Source organism: Eretmochelys imbricata, chromosome 1, assembly GCF_965152235.1.
Source record: "Eretmochelys imbricata isolate rEreImb1 chromosome 1, rEreImb1.hap1, whole genome shotgun sequence".
Classification (NCBI taxonomy): Eukaryota; Metazoa; Chordata; order Testudines; family Cheloniidae; genus Eretmochelys; species Eretmochelys imbricata.
Window position 1 is genome coordinate 311,714,854 of NC_135572.1, and position 18,141 is coordinate 311,732,994.

An 18,141-nucleotide genomic window follows, 5' to 3' on the forward strand; every position below is an offset into this window, starting at 1 on the left:
TTTTTCACTAGGAGGGTGGTGAAACACTGGAATGCGTTACCTAGGGAGCTGGTAGAATCTCCTTCCTTAGAAGTTTTTAAGGTCAGGCTTGACAAAGCCCTGGCTGGGATGATTTAATTAGGGATTGGTCCTGCTTTGAGCAGGCGGTTGGACTAGATGACCTCCTGAGGTCCCTTCCAACCCTGATATTCTATGATTCTATGATTATTGCTATGACCTGGCGAAAGCGCCTCCACCGGTGACCGTGACTACCCACTCAACTAGGGCACAGGCTTCGTTGGCAGCCTTCCTGACCCAAGTGTTGATTCAGGATATCTGCAGGGCCACTACCTGATCATCTAGCCACACGTTTACCTCGCATTATACACTTACCCAGCAGGCTGGAGAAGATGCTGGCTTTGGTACAGCTGTGTTGTAAGCCACACAACCGTGACCTCCAAGCTCATCTCCAGGTATCTGCTTGCGAGTCACCTAGGATGGAATCAATATGAGCAAGCACTCGAAGAAGAAAAAACTTTACCTACCTTTCGTAACTGTTGTTCTTCAAGATGTGTTGCTCATGTCCATTCCATTACCCACCCTCCTGTCCCTCTGTCAAAGTTGCCGGCAAAAAGGAACTGAGAGGTCGGTGGCACCTAATATACCGAAGCATGAGCGGGGCACTCAAGAGGGCACCACAGTCGACCCTAGGGATACTGCTAAGGCAGAAATCTCCTGATGGCTGCGCACATGGGTGTGTGCACACCCAGAATGGACTGAAGATGAACAACACATCTCGAAGAACCTACAGAAGCTAAGTAACGGTTTTTTTGCAAATTTTTAATCAATTTTAAATTACACCTGGAATGGTATATAATCTAAGGTAGGTGTAAGTCCACCAAATCACAGACATGTGTCTTTAAGGAGGCTCCCTGGGATAATAGGACAGAGGCAGATGTTTTCAATACTAATATTCAAATAGGATGGGTATAGGATATCGTTCTGGACTAATAATGCAAATAAAGATTAATTTCTATTGCAAAAATGTAAAACACATAAAATGATCATTTCAAGGGCAATGCTAAATTGAAATCCCTGAGAAAATACTCTAAATTAGATGAACTACCTGTTAAACAAACATCATAGATAAAAAGTGAATTTACTTAATATACAAAAGTTAATAAAATGGGAGTGAGGGGGGAGAAGAGGAATGGCAGTGCACTGCTCGTTAAGCTAAATAGTCCTCTCTCAGTGAAATAAAACATGAAAGTTCATCCATGCTATAGGGGTTTATTGAAAGTTCACAAGACAAAATGCAGCCTGATGTATTAAAGCGAGTTACTGGGATTTCAGTCTCAGGAGCTGTCAGCATGGCTTCACTCACAACCTTTACAAATATATTCAAAAATTGTAAAAGAACAAAACTAGGTACTAGCTAGTCACTAGTCCTGTGTGCCTATGCAAAAGAGCAAAGGGACATAAGACACTCCCTTGATCTCTTTTGTGAGCTACTCATACCTCATGATGCAGCACAGGATGGGAAGAAGCAGGGAGTATGGTGGTGAAAGGGGGCTGGGACAGTGTTTGGGGCTGGACAGTTACCCTTGAGTGATGGAGTCACGAAGCTATCTGGAAAAATTAAAAAGCATGAATGCTTTTTGTCAATTTTCTTATTTACAAAATTTGCAGACTTCTCTAAATATTTCAAATCTAAGGTGTCTCAGTGTAGATATTCATTTAGGGCTAGATTGTCACTTTATGATTTGACCCTCTCAAGGGGCAGCACAGAGTTTTGCTGTCTCAGGAGCAGCCTGAGAAACAGATTGTGACTGGTGCTCCTGCTGCTGATTCAGCACCGTGTACTTTCTCCCTGGAGCATCTGGAGACCAACACTCAGAACCTCTCAGAATCACAGTCCGTTTCCAAAGCAGCTTCTGGATTCTGTCATTCAAGAGTAACCGTCCAGTCACAAATGAGCGGTGAGAGGTAGTGAAATAGAAAGTTTGACAGGGATTGGGGGGAAAAAATCTATTTCAAATTTCTCAGGCGTGTAAATAGAGTGAGAAAAATAATTTTAGTAAACATAAAAAATTCTTCTTAAGTGTCTTTGTAGTAGTAAATTTTTCCTCAGTATTTACTTTTAAAACCAAATCTTTTGCATACATATATAAATAAAGTACCGAAATACTTTTTTGCAAAAAAAAAAAGTTGCCTAATTAAAAAATGCATATCATAATTATATTGAGACTTAGCATTAATACATTATTATATGTGTAATTTTTACAGCTCAAACTAGCACTGTGGTTGTCACATATAGTACACACCATTTGATTGTTGCAGAGTAGACATCTGCCAGAAACATTTCTGTTTAGCATGATGAATTTACCCTAGCCCTGTCAAGAATCACATCACAATGCCAAAGTATTGCTTTGAATATAGGTTGAAAAACAGAAATAAATTTGTTGAGGTAGGATTTCAGATTCCCTCAGAATCATGTCATTGCTGGTATTGTGGCTAGGCGCATATGCGCTCCTATTGTTCCATGGGGGATTCCCCAACAGCAAATGTCGCTCATTTAATCAGTATGGTGAAAGGAAAGATATTGTTGACTGTGGGTGATACAACTAGGCTATCAGCACCTCATCAAGGATTCTAGCACACAAAGGGCATTCCATTACATGAAAGCATAAGGACTTTTTAAAGTGCAATCCATTGTTGAGCCTTTTATAGAAATTAGCATATGAAGTGCATATCCTCTGTTTATCAGTGGTCCTCCATGGTGAGTGTAATACATAGATGCTTGATATAGTACTAATTATGTATGAGGTGCTACCAGGCTGCACTGTTTGGGTTAATGTGCTAGTTGGGCCCAGTTCTGAGCTCAGATACACATAAGGCATAATATGAGTGTCTGAGGGGCACATTGCTGTCTACACACGTAACTGTAATTCTCTGGGACCTTGACGTTTTGAAAATGACGTATGAGGAAAAGAAAGTGTGTTTTCTGCATCTGTGTTTGAAGATTCATCAAAATGAAATGTGATTTGAATAAGTGTGGGATGTCTTACTCTTTGCTCAGGTGAGTTGTTGTTTTTTCAGTAGGAGTCAGTGGTGTGCTAGGCATTTTCCAAATAGACAAGAAGCATGATCTGTGTATGTATCACATTCATATTAATGTATGTGTTAATATATCTTGTATAAAACAGTCTTTCTATCATGTATTTTTTACCAAGTTTGTGTATGTATTTAGCTGTATAGTTAGGCCAACTATCTGCCTACCCACCTGAATGGTTACGCATCTTTCAGCTAAATCCTGAATGCCAGGGCATCATCTGGATATTTTATTCTCTTTTTAGATTTCTCATCTGTTGTTATTATTAGCCAATATATATATATATATATATATATATATATATATATAGTAAATCAAGTGTAATTAAAGGAAGGTGTTTGTTCTGTTACAAATATTCCTCTTTTGTTAATCTGGTTCTGAACATCACATGTGAAAGACTACAATAGAGTGGCAATTGCTTGTTATGCAGCATAGGATACAAGGTTTCTGCATTTGGTGGGATGCAAATTGTATTGTTAGTGACTTTTTGCCCTTTGGTCCTCCAGCTGCTACCTCCTGCCTCCTACCTTCCTCCCCCAAGTCACAGCAGCAAGAAGAATCAATTTTAAAGCCATTTAGATCTTGCTCACCAAAGCATGATGACTGGCCAAGACTCTCAGCACTCTGAGGCCCGGTCATTGACTCTCAGGATGTGATGGAGTTTCCTTAGCAGCTGGATATGGTTGAAATAGTTATTCCTAAGTGTTCAATGTTAGGGAGGAATCCTGGACCACTCCTGAACTATGAATTATCCTTTCAGAAGTCCACAGCCCCTTTAGTAATTTGCATAAAGAACATCCTCCATCCTCCCCATGGAAGGAAAAGGCCTGGGTAGAGACCGTCGAATCGTGGAAGTCAACGGATGGCTATGCAGGTGGTGTTGGAGAGAAGGCTTTGGATTCTTTGACCATGGGATGGCCAAGAAGGAGGAGTGCTAGGCAGAGACGGGCTCCACCTAACAAAGAGAGGGAAGAGCATCTTCGCAAGCAGGCTGGCTAACCTAGTGAGGAGGGCTTTAAACTAGGTTCACCGGGGGAAGGAGACCAAAGCCCTGAGGTAAGTGGGGAAGTGGGATACCGGGAGGAACCACGAGCAGGAGCGTGTGAGAGAGGAGGGCTCCTGCCTCATACTGAAAAAGAGGGACGATTAGCGAGTTATCTCAAGTGCCTATACACAAATGCAAAAAGCCTGGGAAACAAGCAGGGAGAACTGAAGTCCTGGCACAGTCAAGGAATTATGATGTGATTGGAATAACAGAGACTTGGTGGGATAACTCACATGACTGGAGTACTGTCATGAATGGATATAAACTGTTCAGGAAGGACAGGCAGGGCAGAAAAGGTGGGGGAGTTGCATTGTATGTAAGGGAGCAGTATGACTGCTCAGAGCTCAAGTATGAAACTGCAGAAAAACCTGAGAGTCTCTGGATTAAGTTTAGAAGTGTGAGCAACAAGGGTGATGTCGTGGTGGGAGTCTGCTTTCTTCTGGCAACTCACAGAAGTTACTAGATCGCAGGCCTTAGTTCTGATGGGAGACTTCAATCACGATGATATCTGCTGGGAGAGCAACACGGCGGTGCACAGACAATCCAGGAAGTTTTTGGAAAGTGTAGGGGACAATTTCCTGGTGCAAGTGCTGGAGGAACGAACTAGGGGCAGAGCTCTTCTTGACCTGCTGCTCGCTAACCGGCAAGAATTAGTAGAGGAAGCAAAAGTGGATGGGAACCTGGCAGGCAGTGACCATGAGATGGTCGAGTTCAGGATCCTGACACAGAGAAGAAAGGAGAGCAGCAGAATACGGACCCTGGCCTTCAGAAAATCAGACTTTGACTCCCTCAGGGAACTGATGGGCAGGATCCCCTGTGAGAATAACATGAGGGGGAAAGGAGTCCAGGAGAACTAGCTGTATTTTAAAGAATCCTTATTGAGGTTACAGGGACAAACCATCCCGATGTGTAGAAAGAATAGTAAATGTGGCAGGTGACCAGCTTGGCTTAACAGTGAAATCCTTGCTGATCTTAAACACAAAAAAGAAGCTTACAAGAAGTGGAAGATTGGACAAATGACTGGGGAAGAGTATAAAAATATTGCTCGGGCATGCAGGAGTGAAATCAGGAAGGCCAAATCACACCTGGAGTTGCAGCTAGCAAGAGATGTTAAGAGTAACAAGAAGGGTTTCTTCAGGTATGTTAGCAACAAGAAGAAAGTCAAGGAAAGTGTGGGCCCCTTACTGAATGAGGGAGGCAACTTAGTGACAGAGGAAGTGGAAAAAGCTAATGTACTCAATGCTTTTTTTGCCTCTGTCTTCACAAACAAGGTCAGCTCCCAGACTACTGCACTGGGCAGCACAGCATGGAGAGAAGGTGACCAACCCTCTGTGGAGAAAGAAGTGGTTCGGTACTATTTAGAAAAGCTGGACGAGCACAAGTCCATGGGGCCAGATGCGCTGCATCCGAGAGTGCTAAAGGAGTTGGCGGATGTGATTGCAGAGCCATTGGCCATTGTCTTTGAAAACTCATGGTGATCGGGGGAAGTCCCGGACTACTGGAAAAAGGCTAATGTAGTGCCCATCTTTAAAAAAGGGAAGAAGGAGGATCCTGGGAGCCTCACCCAGTCCCTGGAAAAATCAGGGAGCAGGCCCTCAAGGAATCAATTCTGAAGCACTTAGAGGAGAGGAAAGTGATCAGGAACAGTCAGCATGGAGTCACCCAGGGCAAGTCATGCCTGTCTAATCTAATTGCCTTCTATGACAAGATAACTGGCTCTGTGGATGAGGGGAAAGCAGTGGATGTGTTATTCCTTGACTTTAGCAAAGCTTTTGACACAGTCTCCCACAGTATTCTTGCCAGCAAGTTAAAGAAGTATGGGCTGGATGAATGGACTATAAGGTGGTTAGAAAGCTGGCTAGATTGTCGGGCTCAACGGGTAGTGATCAATGGCTCCATGTCTAGTTGGCAGCCGGTATCAAGTGGAGTGCCCCAAGGGTCGGTCCTCGGGCCGGTTTTGTTCAATATCTTCATAAATGATCTGGAGGATGGTGTGGATTGCACCCTCAACAAGTTTGCAGATAATACTAAACTGGGAGGAGAGGTAGATACGCTGGAGGGTAGGGATAGGTTACAGAGGGACCTAGACAAATTAGAGGATTGGGCCAAAAGAAATCTGATGAGGTTCAACAAGGACGAGTGCAGGGTCCTGCACTTAGGACGGAAGAATCCCATGCACCGCTACAGACCAGGGACCAAATGGCTAGGCAGCAGTTCTGCAGAAAAGAATCTAGGGGTTACAGTGGACGAGAAGCTGGATATGAGTCAACGGTGTGCCGTTGTTGTCAAGAAGGCCAATGGCATTTTGGGCTGTATAAGTAGGGGCATTGCCAGCAGATGGAGGGACGGGATCGTTCCCCTCTATTCGACATTGGTGAGGCCTCATCTGGAGTACTGTGTCCAGTTTTGGGCCCCACACTACAAGAAGGATGTGGAAAAATTGGAAAACGTCCAGCAGAGGGCAACCAAAATGATTAGGGGATTGGAACACATGACTTATGAGGAGAGGCTGAGGGAACTGGGATTGTTTAGTCTGTGGAAGAGAAGAATGAGGGGGGATTTGATAGCTGCTTTCAACTACCTGAAAGGGGGTTCCAAAGAGGATGGATCTAGACTGTTCTCAGTTGTAGTAGATGACAGAACAAGGAGTAATGGTCTCAAGTTGCAGTGGGGGAGATTTAGGTTGGATATTAGGAAAAACTTTTTCACTAGGAGGGTGGTGAAACACTGGAATGCGTTACCTAGGGAGGTGGTGGAATCTCCTTCCTTAGAAGTTTTTAAGGTCAGGCTTGACACAATGCCCTGGCTGGGATGATTTAGTTGGGGATTAGTCCTGCTTTGAGCAGGGGGTTGGACTAGATGACCTCCTGAGGTCCCTTCCAACCCTGATATTCTATGATTGTTTCTTGATTTGTACCACGATTCGCATGGGCCCTTTTTTATAAATCAAAATAAATATCCTTGTCTAGAGCATTCACAGTTGACATCTTTTTCTGCAGTGCTCTTGTGAATAGCCCAGTATACAGAGTGACTGACAAGAGAGAGACCCTATTCTTCTACAGCTGAATTAGGACTGATACACATGTTACACAGTGTGCTGCCTGACAAGTTGAATCAGCTACTCCAAATTCATGCTGCCCTATTCCAGAGCACTGGAAAACTCAAAGGACATCAAATTGAATTACACAGATAACAGAGTTCACCCTGTGGTTTTGTCACACAGAGGAAATCCCATTCCACATTAGGAAATTAATGGAAGAAGAGCTAATGCTCCCAGGGAAGCTCAGAACTGAACATGTGGAAGGCCCACATATCTCTCCTACTGTGATAGCTCAGAAGCCAAAGCATCGGGGAAAGAGCCAAATCTATGCTGACGTGCAGCTCCCAAACAATGCAAGAAAATGTAAACCATATCATCTGTCCCAGGGACAATGTAATTCCAGTCCTAAATGTAGCCCAGTTTCCTTTTCCCAAGCTAAATCTCACAGCAGGATACCACCAGCTAGGCTTCCGTCCAGACATATAACAATGAAACTACATGTAGGCCTGCATCTTTACACATTATTAGATCTCGGAATATTGTCAGTCACAGAGATAATTGAAAACATAATCCAGAAGATTTTACTACAGCTATCTGGACTTTGAATGCCAGAGTGATCCATTAGTACTGGGCACATAACACTTGCTTTCACATTTTCAAGCTTTTCCCTTCAACCAAGGGGGCTAGAACCTTACTTAAAAAAAAAAAAAAAAAAAAAAGCTGAGATTCTCCTGAAAACTCTTGATTCCAGCAGCTGGGTCTTTAAATTAAAAAAAAAAAAAAAAAAAAAAAAAAAAAGCACCAAACTTTGAAACTTTTAATTTTACTTCAGCACAAGGACCTGATCCCATCCCCACTGAAGTCAGTGGAACAAATTCTGCATCTGGCTACACAAAACCTAGAGCATCCGCCCATCAACTTTAATTTACAGTGGTGTAATTGAGCTCAAAATTTTGCCCAATGACTGCTATGCAGCAGGAACAGGCCTTAGTTGGGTGTTTGTGGCTCTCATACTTTTAGAATGATTTTCGAACGCATTAAGCCTGGTCCTTGATGTCTTCTAGTTTCTGTCCATTTTCAGGTACATTTCCCGATTTGTTTTGTGATGTTGCTATTTTCTGTTACATATTGTGAGCATAAGATTAATATTTCTCAGGTTAAGTTTTCAGTTCTCTTGGCTCTCACATATTAGATATTCTATCAATTATTGTATTTCCTTGTGTTGTCAATGGGCAAGATATACAGCACTGAAATAGTTCAAGTTCCATATTTATTGTCTATATAGATGCTGAATACATTCAAAAGAGATGGCTCTGTCTTGTCTCTCATTCTTTGTTTCGGAAATTATTCCCTTTACTTGTCTAAGTGTATACAGAAGATTCATTTTCATGTTTATTTCTCAAAGGCTGGATATAACTCTATTTTTTTTGTATGTGCCTTGGCGCTGAACCACTCATAACAAATCTATTTTTATTTAAATCAAAAGCTCTCTTATAGTCAATGAGTTCCATACACAGTGGTAGATTACGTGTGCATATTTAGCAGCTTTGTTCATCATATATCGAGATTGTCTATTATAGAGAATTTTGATTCAAGGACAGATTATTCTCTTGATTGGACTTGAAATCTATTATTTCTGTTGTTTGATGTCAAAATGTCATGATAAAATCTGTCCATATTACTTACAAGTGACTCATAGGTCTGTACTTTCTCAGGTCCCTTTTGCCACCTTTTTTAGCTTTCTTGTTTTGAAAATGACAATAGCAGTATTTGAGTTTTCTGGGAATTTCTACATAGTGGTGCACACTGTGAACAGATTTTTCTAGTTCTGCTTCTGGGCTCCCTCTGATCTTTATAATGTTCTGTGCAGTGCTTTCTTCCCCAGGCACTCCTCTTACCACTTTCTTAACTTATTCTATTCCTAGTGTAGGGAGAATCTTACAGAGCTGTGCAAAAAACATTCACACCACCAGCCAACCAGGTGGAAAAAAAACACATTTTTGAGCAGTGTGCAGAGAGACAGTCAATCAATTTTTGGTTTTGTTCTTTTGCACTTTTCAGCAACTGCCTCCAAACAAACAAAGTCAAGTTTTGGAGGTCAAAAGGGTAATATTTCTCTCTGGGAATGGCTATGTTTAAAACTGGAGATATTCATGAAGTTTCATGATTTATTCAATGACAGGTTTTTCGGGCAAACAAAAACCAAAACAAAACAAACAAAAAACCTTGTTCACTGGCAGAAAGAGTAAAATTTCACTCTTGACCAAATTTGTAAATCCCCTTGATTTCCCTCTCTCCATTTGCCGTATCATAGGAAGTGCTGAAATTTACCCTCCCTGTTTAGAGAGTTGGGGTTTTTTTTCCAGTTAATGTGTTTGCCTTTTATCTTCCTTTTTTCTCTTGATGTTCTTACATATATAGGGCCTGAGTCAATGTCCATTGAAGTCAATGGGGTGTCAAGTCATAGAATCATAGAATATCAGGGTTGGAAGGGACCCCTGAAGGTCATCTAGTCCAACCCCCTGCTCGAAGCAGGACCAGTTCCCAGTTAAATCATCCCAGCCAGGGCTTTGTCAAGCCTGACCTTAAAAACTTCCAAGGAAGGAGATTCCACCACCTCCCTAGGCAACGCATTCCAGTGTTTCACCACCCTCTTAGTGAAAAAGTTTTTCCTAATATCCAATCTAAACCTCCCCCACTGCAACTTGAGGCCATTACTCCTCGTTCTGTCATCTGCTACCATTGAGAACAGTCTAGAGCCATCCTCTTTGGAACCCCCTTTCAGGTAGTTGAAAGCAGCTATCAAATCCCCCCTCATTCTTCTCTTCTGCAGGCTAAACAATCCCAGCTCCCTCAGCCTCTCCTCATAAGTCATGTGTTCTAGACCCCTAATCATTTTTGTTGCCCTTCGCTGGACTCTCTCCAATTTATCCACATCCTTCTTGTAGTGTGGGGCCCAAAACTGGACACAGTACTCCAGATGAGGCCTCACCAATGTCGAATAGAGGGGGACGATCACGTCCCTCGATCTGCTGGCTATGCCCCTACTTATACATCCCAAAATGCCATTGGCCTTCTTGGCAACAAGGGCACACTGCTGACTCAACAAGGGCACACTGCTGACTCAAGTCCCAAGAGATGAGCTATCAAAGTGTTTTAAAAAGAGGCTTTTGCAAAAAATCTCCTCACTAACTTGTTCTAACCCTCATCTACTGGGGGAGAAGGTGCTTGTCAACATGATGGACCACGAAGCTGGGCAATCTTTCTGCAAAGTTTTTAAATATACCTGCCCTTCGATGTCATTTGTCAGTTCCTACGGTAAAGATTTGCTCTTCAGAAATATTGTTGGAGCCCTATGAATATTTCACCTCTGGCAGGAGTGACAAAGCTGTATCCAAGCAGGGTGAATTCTATCAGAAACAGGAGATCATCCCAAACCTTCTTTGATTTTACTGACAATTTTAGCAAGGGCCGTAGGGAGCCCCTTCTTGCACATAATTCTATATAGAATTTATCTAAACTATCTGTCTGTTGCACCTCTAAAGCACCAATGATCCATGCCAAGCAAGAAGCAGTGAGCATACCAACAAAGGGTTTATAATCTCACTCTTCCTGTCCTTTCCCAGTGGATGTTTGGTTGTCTGGTTATTTTATTTGTATTGTTAATCTTTTTTGCTCTGTTCACCCCATTTTCCAAATGTTTTGGCTGCTGCACATGATTGTCCAATGTCTACTTTGCAGAGTTTCTGCCTCTGTTCTAGTTACAATAAGCTGGCCAGCCAAGCACAGGTAGAGGATAACTGGCCTTTCCTTCTTTTTCCAGCTGCAGTAGACTAAAGCAGTTCCTCCCGTGACCAATGTCTGGCAAAGAATAAATGCCTTCTCACAGCCAGCTTTAAAACAAATAAAAATATAAGGCTTCCTGCAGCTGGAATCTTAATGTTACATGAGGTTTCCTGCAGCCAGTCTTCCAATGTGTATTTAGTGCTGCAGCCCGTGTTTCTGAAAGCGCTCTTGCCTTTGGGATAGTGATGCTCCATTTCCAGTTAAACTGAGTAATGACTCCTCAGCACAGACCTGCCAAAAGCCCCTACTTTCTTGTGCAGCTTCCTTCTTTCTGGAGGGCTGATGGGGAAATCAGCAGAGCCCGGTCCTATTATTTCACAGCAGGGTTTCTCTGCAATTCATGCAGTGAGGGCAGACACTCTGACTCTTCCTTTAACTGCATTGCTCTCTCTAGCTTTGTATTTAATTAGATGTTACATCACTGAATTCTGTGATACCTTCCTTTCTGGCACTGGCTGAATTTTACAATATTGGAATAATATAGTTTGTCAAAAGTATACTAATCTCATTTTAAAAGCTGGGCATTTCATGCTCATTTCCTAGGCTGCTCTTGTGGAAAGCATGACAATCTTAAATCCTTATCAGAAAATTCTATGAGCCTGTCATTTTTTCACTCTTGACTTGCATATCAAAGAGATCTGGTTCTTTATATCATCCTGTCTACCTTCCCATTATATTTTTACATTATGATATTGAAGACATCTTTGATCGTTTTGTAGTTTTCTTAGATCCTTGTGTAATATGTACACTTGCTTGTCTGGTAGCATGTTCACTTTGCTTGTCTAGAACGCTGCATGTCAGGGAGACAATCTGCACAAGCCTAATCTTGTCTGTCTTGGGTTTTGATTAGTTGGCATATTTTGTCTGATGCACTACATAAGTTGTCTTAGCATTTTGGCTGAGCCTTTGTTGATCATTAATATATTTTCTCCAGGGATGTTAATGAATATATTTCCTCCAGTGTTTTATTCCTTCTTTCCTTGATAGTACAAAATAAAAAACACTGTAATTTTTGAAGTGCCTTAGGGTTTCTCCCTCCCCCGCCTACACCTTACAAAAGTGGTTCTACTACATCAGTAATTCATTTAGGGTCTATTATATCACTGATAATGAGAAAATTAGTTTACTGATATAAGTAATATTCACTCTTCCTTAGCACTTGCATTATATTACAGAGTTAGCATGAAGTGACTGTTAGTTGTTCTTATAGATCTTTGTAGATTCAGAAAGCTCCTGTTATATTGGCAAAGGTCAGTTCCTCAAAGGCAGCCTGTTCAAACTGAGGGCTAGATTCTGCCACCATTACTCACAATGCGTAGTATCTGTACTTCTTAAGTAGCCCCATTCATTTCAGTGAGACTACTCAAGGAATAAGGTACAACAAGGCAAGGGTGTCAGAATCCAAATCTAAGTGATTATTTTCAAATGATGTTCCACTTGTTTTTCTCATGTTAGATTGTTATTCTGGAGCAAAATGGAGCTTTTGGTCTGGAGGCAGGTAAAGTTCACTTTTGACTATTCAGACTGGTGAGTAGTTCTGGTGCATCTTTCATTTTTGTCATGTATGAGATACATATCCCAGCCTCTAGTTGCATTTACAATGGATGTAATAGAAAACACAATATAAGGTATATTGCAAACTCCTTGGGGAAGGGGCTGCCTTTTTGTTCTGAGTTTGTACAGCACCTAGCACAATGGGCTCTTGGTCGATATCGGGATCCCTAGGTGCTATTGCAATACAAATAATACAGTAATATGAATAATAAGGTGTCAGCTAAACAAACCTTTGTTATTTAGCAAACACAACAAAACTGCTTCTCCAAACAAATGAAAAAGTCTGAATAAAACCAGAGGCCAGTTGGTCACCACACACAAAGATGGTGGGGGAAGTAAATTCCAAAGTTAAGGGTTGTCATCTACTAGCCCCTGAGAGATACCAGCTGGAGGACTGTCAGAACAAGAGAGTCTCTGTACTGTTCACAGTCATCCAGGGCACTCTGCAGTAATCCAGTCTGGAGGGTGATAAAAACAAGGCTAACTATGAGGAGACCCATATCTGGTATCTTTAAAAAAGAGATTACAACCTCCTGACCAGCTGCAAGTTAAAGAAAATGTGGCCCTCAATACTATCAGGCAGTCTATATAATGCCTCAGTATTTAATCCTCAGTTTATTAGGAGTAGCCTAATGTAGTGTGGGACAACCCAAGGTGTTTTCCTCATTCTGCCACTTAGGAAAGAAGGCCATTGTGCTGAAACATCACTTGGATCAGCTATCATGCTGATATCCAATGAGGCCTTCGTACATCTAGGAAAAAAGGTTTGTGGATTCCACCAGCTTCCTGAGGATGGAGCTGGTTTTCAGTATGTGCTGCCCTCTCCTCCCCCAACCCATTTAATTATAAGCTAATAAAAGTTACATTGAAACTCCTTCATTCAGAAGACTGAGAAGTACCACCATCTTGTTTTGTTGCACGGTGTTCTGGACGTATATATAATAACAATGTGCATCACAGTAGGAGGAAACTGCTGAAAAATAATTACAATGAGATATTTCACTGACGGTTTATGGAGAGCCTGCTGGGAATTCCTCATGTGCCTTTATTTTTAATAAGAATATTTACTGTAATAAACACTGTAGATCTCTATTTTTAGTTTAATAAAAAGGTTTAAGTCAAAAATTATGAATTATATTACTCAGTTGTATCTCTTGAATCATCTTAACCATATGGGGCTGCTTTTAAAATTAAGCAATTTATTATTTTCTAAAGAGCAGCTTGGGGACCATTTAATACATATAACTGAAAGTGATGTAATTACAAACAGAGGGGCAGAAGTCATGTTATGCAGTCACAGTTTATAAATTGAACCTTGAATATCTTAATATATGTCTACATAAATTATTAGTATTGGTTTGGTACTGCGCTTGTCTCAATGCAATGCTTTTGTGACTATGTGTGTATTCCACCTGTTAGTAAGCCAGTAATCCACTGTTAACTCTGCCAGCAGCTATATATATTCTTTCCTGCAAATTTGATTGGGTTTTTTTACAACTTGTTTGCAATACAGAGTGCTTATTTCCACAATCAAATAAGAATGGGTCAAATCTCCAGAGATGGTGAATACTTTTGGAAAGGATCTTGAGAAAAGTATTCATTTTGGGGGGAAAAAACTGTTACCAGTATACTATTACTTTTAATTTTTTAAGTTTGTTTATGTATGTATATTTAAAACTTTGAAGCTGTACTGGCAACCCCATGGTTGAATTTAGTACTGAAACTTTGTGTGTGTGTGTGTTTCCGTTCAGCTGAAAGTTTTTGCTCACTTGTTTCAATAACAGATGAACTTAGCCTTTTTGCTCCTACCTACCAATCTAAGTAGCTCAAACAGATTTTAACTATAGATCACGGCATGTGCATTTTCAAGGTTCTAGCTCAGCTTTTCTAGTGAACTAAGAAGTAAATATGAACCAAGGTAAAAGTTTAGATACATGGGCTCAATGTACTGAGTGGAAACCAGGTCTGATTAGCATGCCTTAATGTTCTTACATGTTCTGAGATTACTATGTATTTTCTGTACTTTTCCCTCATAGTTAAGAAGAAAGTAGACCCTCCTCCCCCCCAAAAAAAGGAAAAAGAAAGAGGAGGAGTAAATCTAATTTCATTTAATTGGCCCTGGTATGCCAAACTTGTGGCTAGGTCACTTAACTCCTCACTTGCATTATCCTATTTGTTTCCAGGGACTGGTCACAAGTGTTCCCAGATTACACCCTGAAGACTATGGTTCTGACATAGGGATGGATGAGACACGATAATTACTGTCCCTCACTGTTTCTGCAAATGCTCTACATAGGAGATATTGCTATCAAGTTTACAGAAATATGTATACGGTCTGGTTTGGAGAGTGTTCCAACATTGGTGTGAAAACAATGACTGTTGGCTATTTTGTCCTCCTTGCTGGAGGATTAAGAGGAGGAACGCCATGCTATTTTCTTAAAGGCCTTAAGCAACATGTTATATAAGGGTTCCACATTATTACGTGCAACCATATATTGTTAGTCCCCTGGTGTCTGAAAGGGTTAAAATTATAGCGAAGGATGCCTTTTTTTACAGTAGACGATCATGATTTTAAAAGCAAGGGTCATAGCTGTAGAGCGCAAGGATTTATTCACATTTCTGAGCAGAGATAATTCTGTACCAGTCTCATAAATGTTGCTCTTTTGCATTATTCAGGTAAGCTCAGAATAGGGTGCTTTGAACTGATTTTTCCCCCCACTTTATTAAAAAATACTGAATTCCTGTTTTCCTTATTTTTTGAATGTTGTACATTTTATAGTGCTTTCTAATTAATGCCTTTGTTTTAAATATGGGGCATAGAGACTCCTGATCTCAGCAAATATCTTAGCGAGTATACTTTTGCTTTGGGGCAAGCACAACTTAATATTCATAAATCTTGGAATGCAGAGGCATAACGTGAAGAGAATCAATGTGGATTCTCAAGCATTAGGTATTGGGGCTAAATATCTGATGTGAACAACTTATCAGAGGATTGGCAACATTATTAAAGTATCATGTAAGAACCAAGATATCTCTAAGTTTCAAAAATCCATGGAAAGAAGAACTCCAGTACTAGTTGACATTTCAATAAAATATGGCTAAGAAGAAAATACCATGTATAAAGAGATCTCAGTAGACTCGGTTGAATGAAACAATAAAGTAGAAGACAAAGCAATAAAATAAAAATAGATCCTTATGGATGAAGCTTGAAATATGAAAATCAATTAAAGCCAGTTTTTAAAATGAAATGCAATTAGACAATTTTATGAGAGGCACGACAAATTGCATCTCTTTGTGGATGGGTGCATGGGTGTGTGTCTTTTTAAAAATTAATATTTCATTTATTTTTGATTGCTAGAAGTTTCAATAGGTGTGCACCTCAATAGGTGCTCTGGGTGCTTTTTAGACAAATTAGCATTAACAATATCAATCATGCAATCTAATACCATGAATTGCTTCTCCCACTTCAAGGAACAGATAAACATCCATGAGCAAATATAGTATAAATAAAACAAAACAGCCCGTAGCAAACATAATAGATCCCTCCAACCCAAGCCCAACCCCCTTCCCAAAAACCTAGGGGAAACTATGGGCTTTGCAACATAACCAGAAGGTTAACACATCCAGGCTGAGGCACAAAGGGGCAAGTTCCAAAGTGGAGGGTCTCTTATGGAAAATGCCCTGCCAGCAACTACCTCTCTTTTGTATTGAGGGGCCTCCGTATCAAGCATTTTGACTGAACTGAACTGTGACAGCATCAAATGGGAAGAGAAGCAATCTCCCAGGCAGCCAGACCCCGAACTATTTAAGACTATATATGGCTAAGGCCTAAGGAATCTTCAGTTCCACCTGGAAACTTACTGGGATCCAGTGTAGATTCCTGGTGAGGGAGCATTAGGGACAGCTTTAGTTTGGGCTGTTTGAGGTAGGGGTGGAGCCTGAGTAATGTGGTTGACCTGGCAGTCAGCATTAGTGAGAAACAAGACTATTTCGGACTTCTACAGGTTAACCAGGTTTACTCTAGAACATATTCTGAACCCAGAGGAGATCCTGAGCCTGCTCTACTTTACCTTAAGGACTGTCCTGGTGTGACTGCATGGTGAAGCCTGAGCCCAAGCCCTGTTCTAGGGTTGCAAATAAACTGATGGGCTGGAGTCATTCTGGCCACTTTGCACCACTCAGGATTCTGGAAATAGCCAATGAGAATTCCTAGTGCAATCCCATTGCAATTAGTTTGCATATATAACTGCTGTTCAACTTGTGTTACGAGTTCCCTTCTGTGCCTGATCCACGAAGGATATGGGTTTGCTACAAGCAGGGGATAATGCCACAATCCTGCAAACATATAAGCATGATTGAAGCCTTAGCCCTTTAGCTTAAGTTCATGCTATGGAACTTCTGAGTTCAATCTTCCCTGACTACCAAGATGATGGTTGTTATACACAAGCATAGGTGATTGGAATTTTAAAGAATTCTGTTGAAGATGAACAAGGAGGAATAGAATCTTTCTTTCTCTCCTAGCTGTGTTCATTCTGTAGGTCCACTGCATAAAAAGCAGTAAAAGCTTTTTGTCACTAAAGTCAGCAGGTACAACTCAGAAAAGGAACAGCTCCATGAAATACAATAACTATTTTTACAGAGTCATGGCCACTTTTCATAGTAGAAACAAAGTTTAAGAAGCGCAAGACTTATCTGTTTTTTTCAGGCCTTTTAATTCTGGCAGTGGTTTATCCATGTTAGCTGAGGCAAGGTTTTGAAGGTGTCTGCTCTTTTGGCCTGTGCTATCTGTTTTTTGATATCTGATTTTAGTTGCTTGTATTTGTGCATAGATTTGGTTTTGGTATGTGCTTTATAAAGGAACATTTAAATAAATATACATCAAATAATAGATTTTTTCATGCCACCTGCTTCACAGATGTTGGTATTATTAAGGTGATAAACTGTAATTACTCTGTGAAGGCAATATCTGGATGTAAGTAGGCGAAACATGACTCGTAAATGTGTGCACAGAGCCATTTTACAATCCTGGTAAAGATCATATTATATTTGATTCAAAATAAGGTAGGCAAAATCTACACCACCTTCATCTTTTAAATCAGTGGCACTTAGCTATAGAATGGTGTCCCAGAGAGGCAAAAAAATGAATCTGTGGCTCTCTTATCTGCCTCTCTTAACTGTGATACTCAGTTTTTATTTTAAATTATTATTTTTCCTTAGGGCACTACCACACCATTGTGAAACTTTGGAAGAAAGCCCCATACAATGTAAGAGACTTGGCTGACTATTGCTGCTTCAAATTATTTATGAGTAGACATTTTGGATGAGATTTTGAGAGGTATGTCTAGAAGCACAAAACTCTCAAACCAGCATGAGGGGAAGCTCAGCTAATCTCCTGATTCTAATCTAAGCAATTGTCAGAGCTGATGTGACCCTCAAGTAACTTTAAAAAGAAAAGGAGTACTTGTGTCACCTTAGAGACTAACAAATTTATTTGAGCATAAGTTTTCGTGAGCTACAGCTCACTTCGTCAGATGCATTCCGATGAAGTGAGCTGTAGCTCACGAA

General features: G+C 40.8%; 1 protein-coding gene across 2 annotated transcripts in view; it reads left to right on the forward strand.

Annotated features, from left to right (window-relative positions):
• Window positions 1-18,141, forward strand: part of MDFIC (MyoD family inhibitor domain containing) — a 176,837-nt gene that overhangs the window by 82,573 nt on the left and 76,123 nt on the right. Inside the window, exon 7 of one of the 2 annotated variants that reach the window (XM_077834251.1) lies at window positions 12,478-12,549. The exons of the other annotated variant lie outside the window; for it this stretch is intronic. The gene's annotated coding sequence lies outside the window, so the exon portion shown is untranslated. The remainder of the gene's footprint in view (window positions 1-12,477; window positions 12,550-18,141) is intronic. 2 annotated transcript variants of the gene reach the window in all.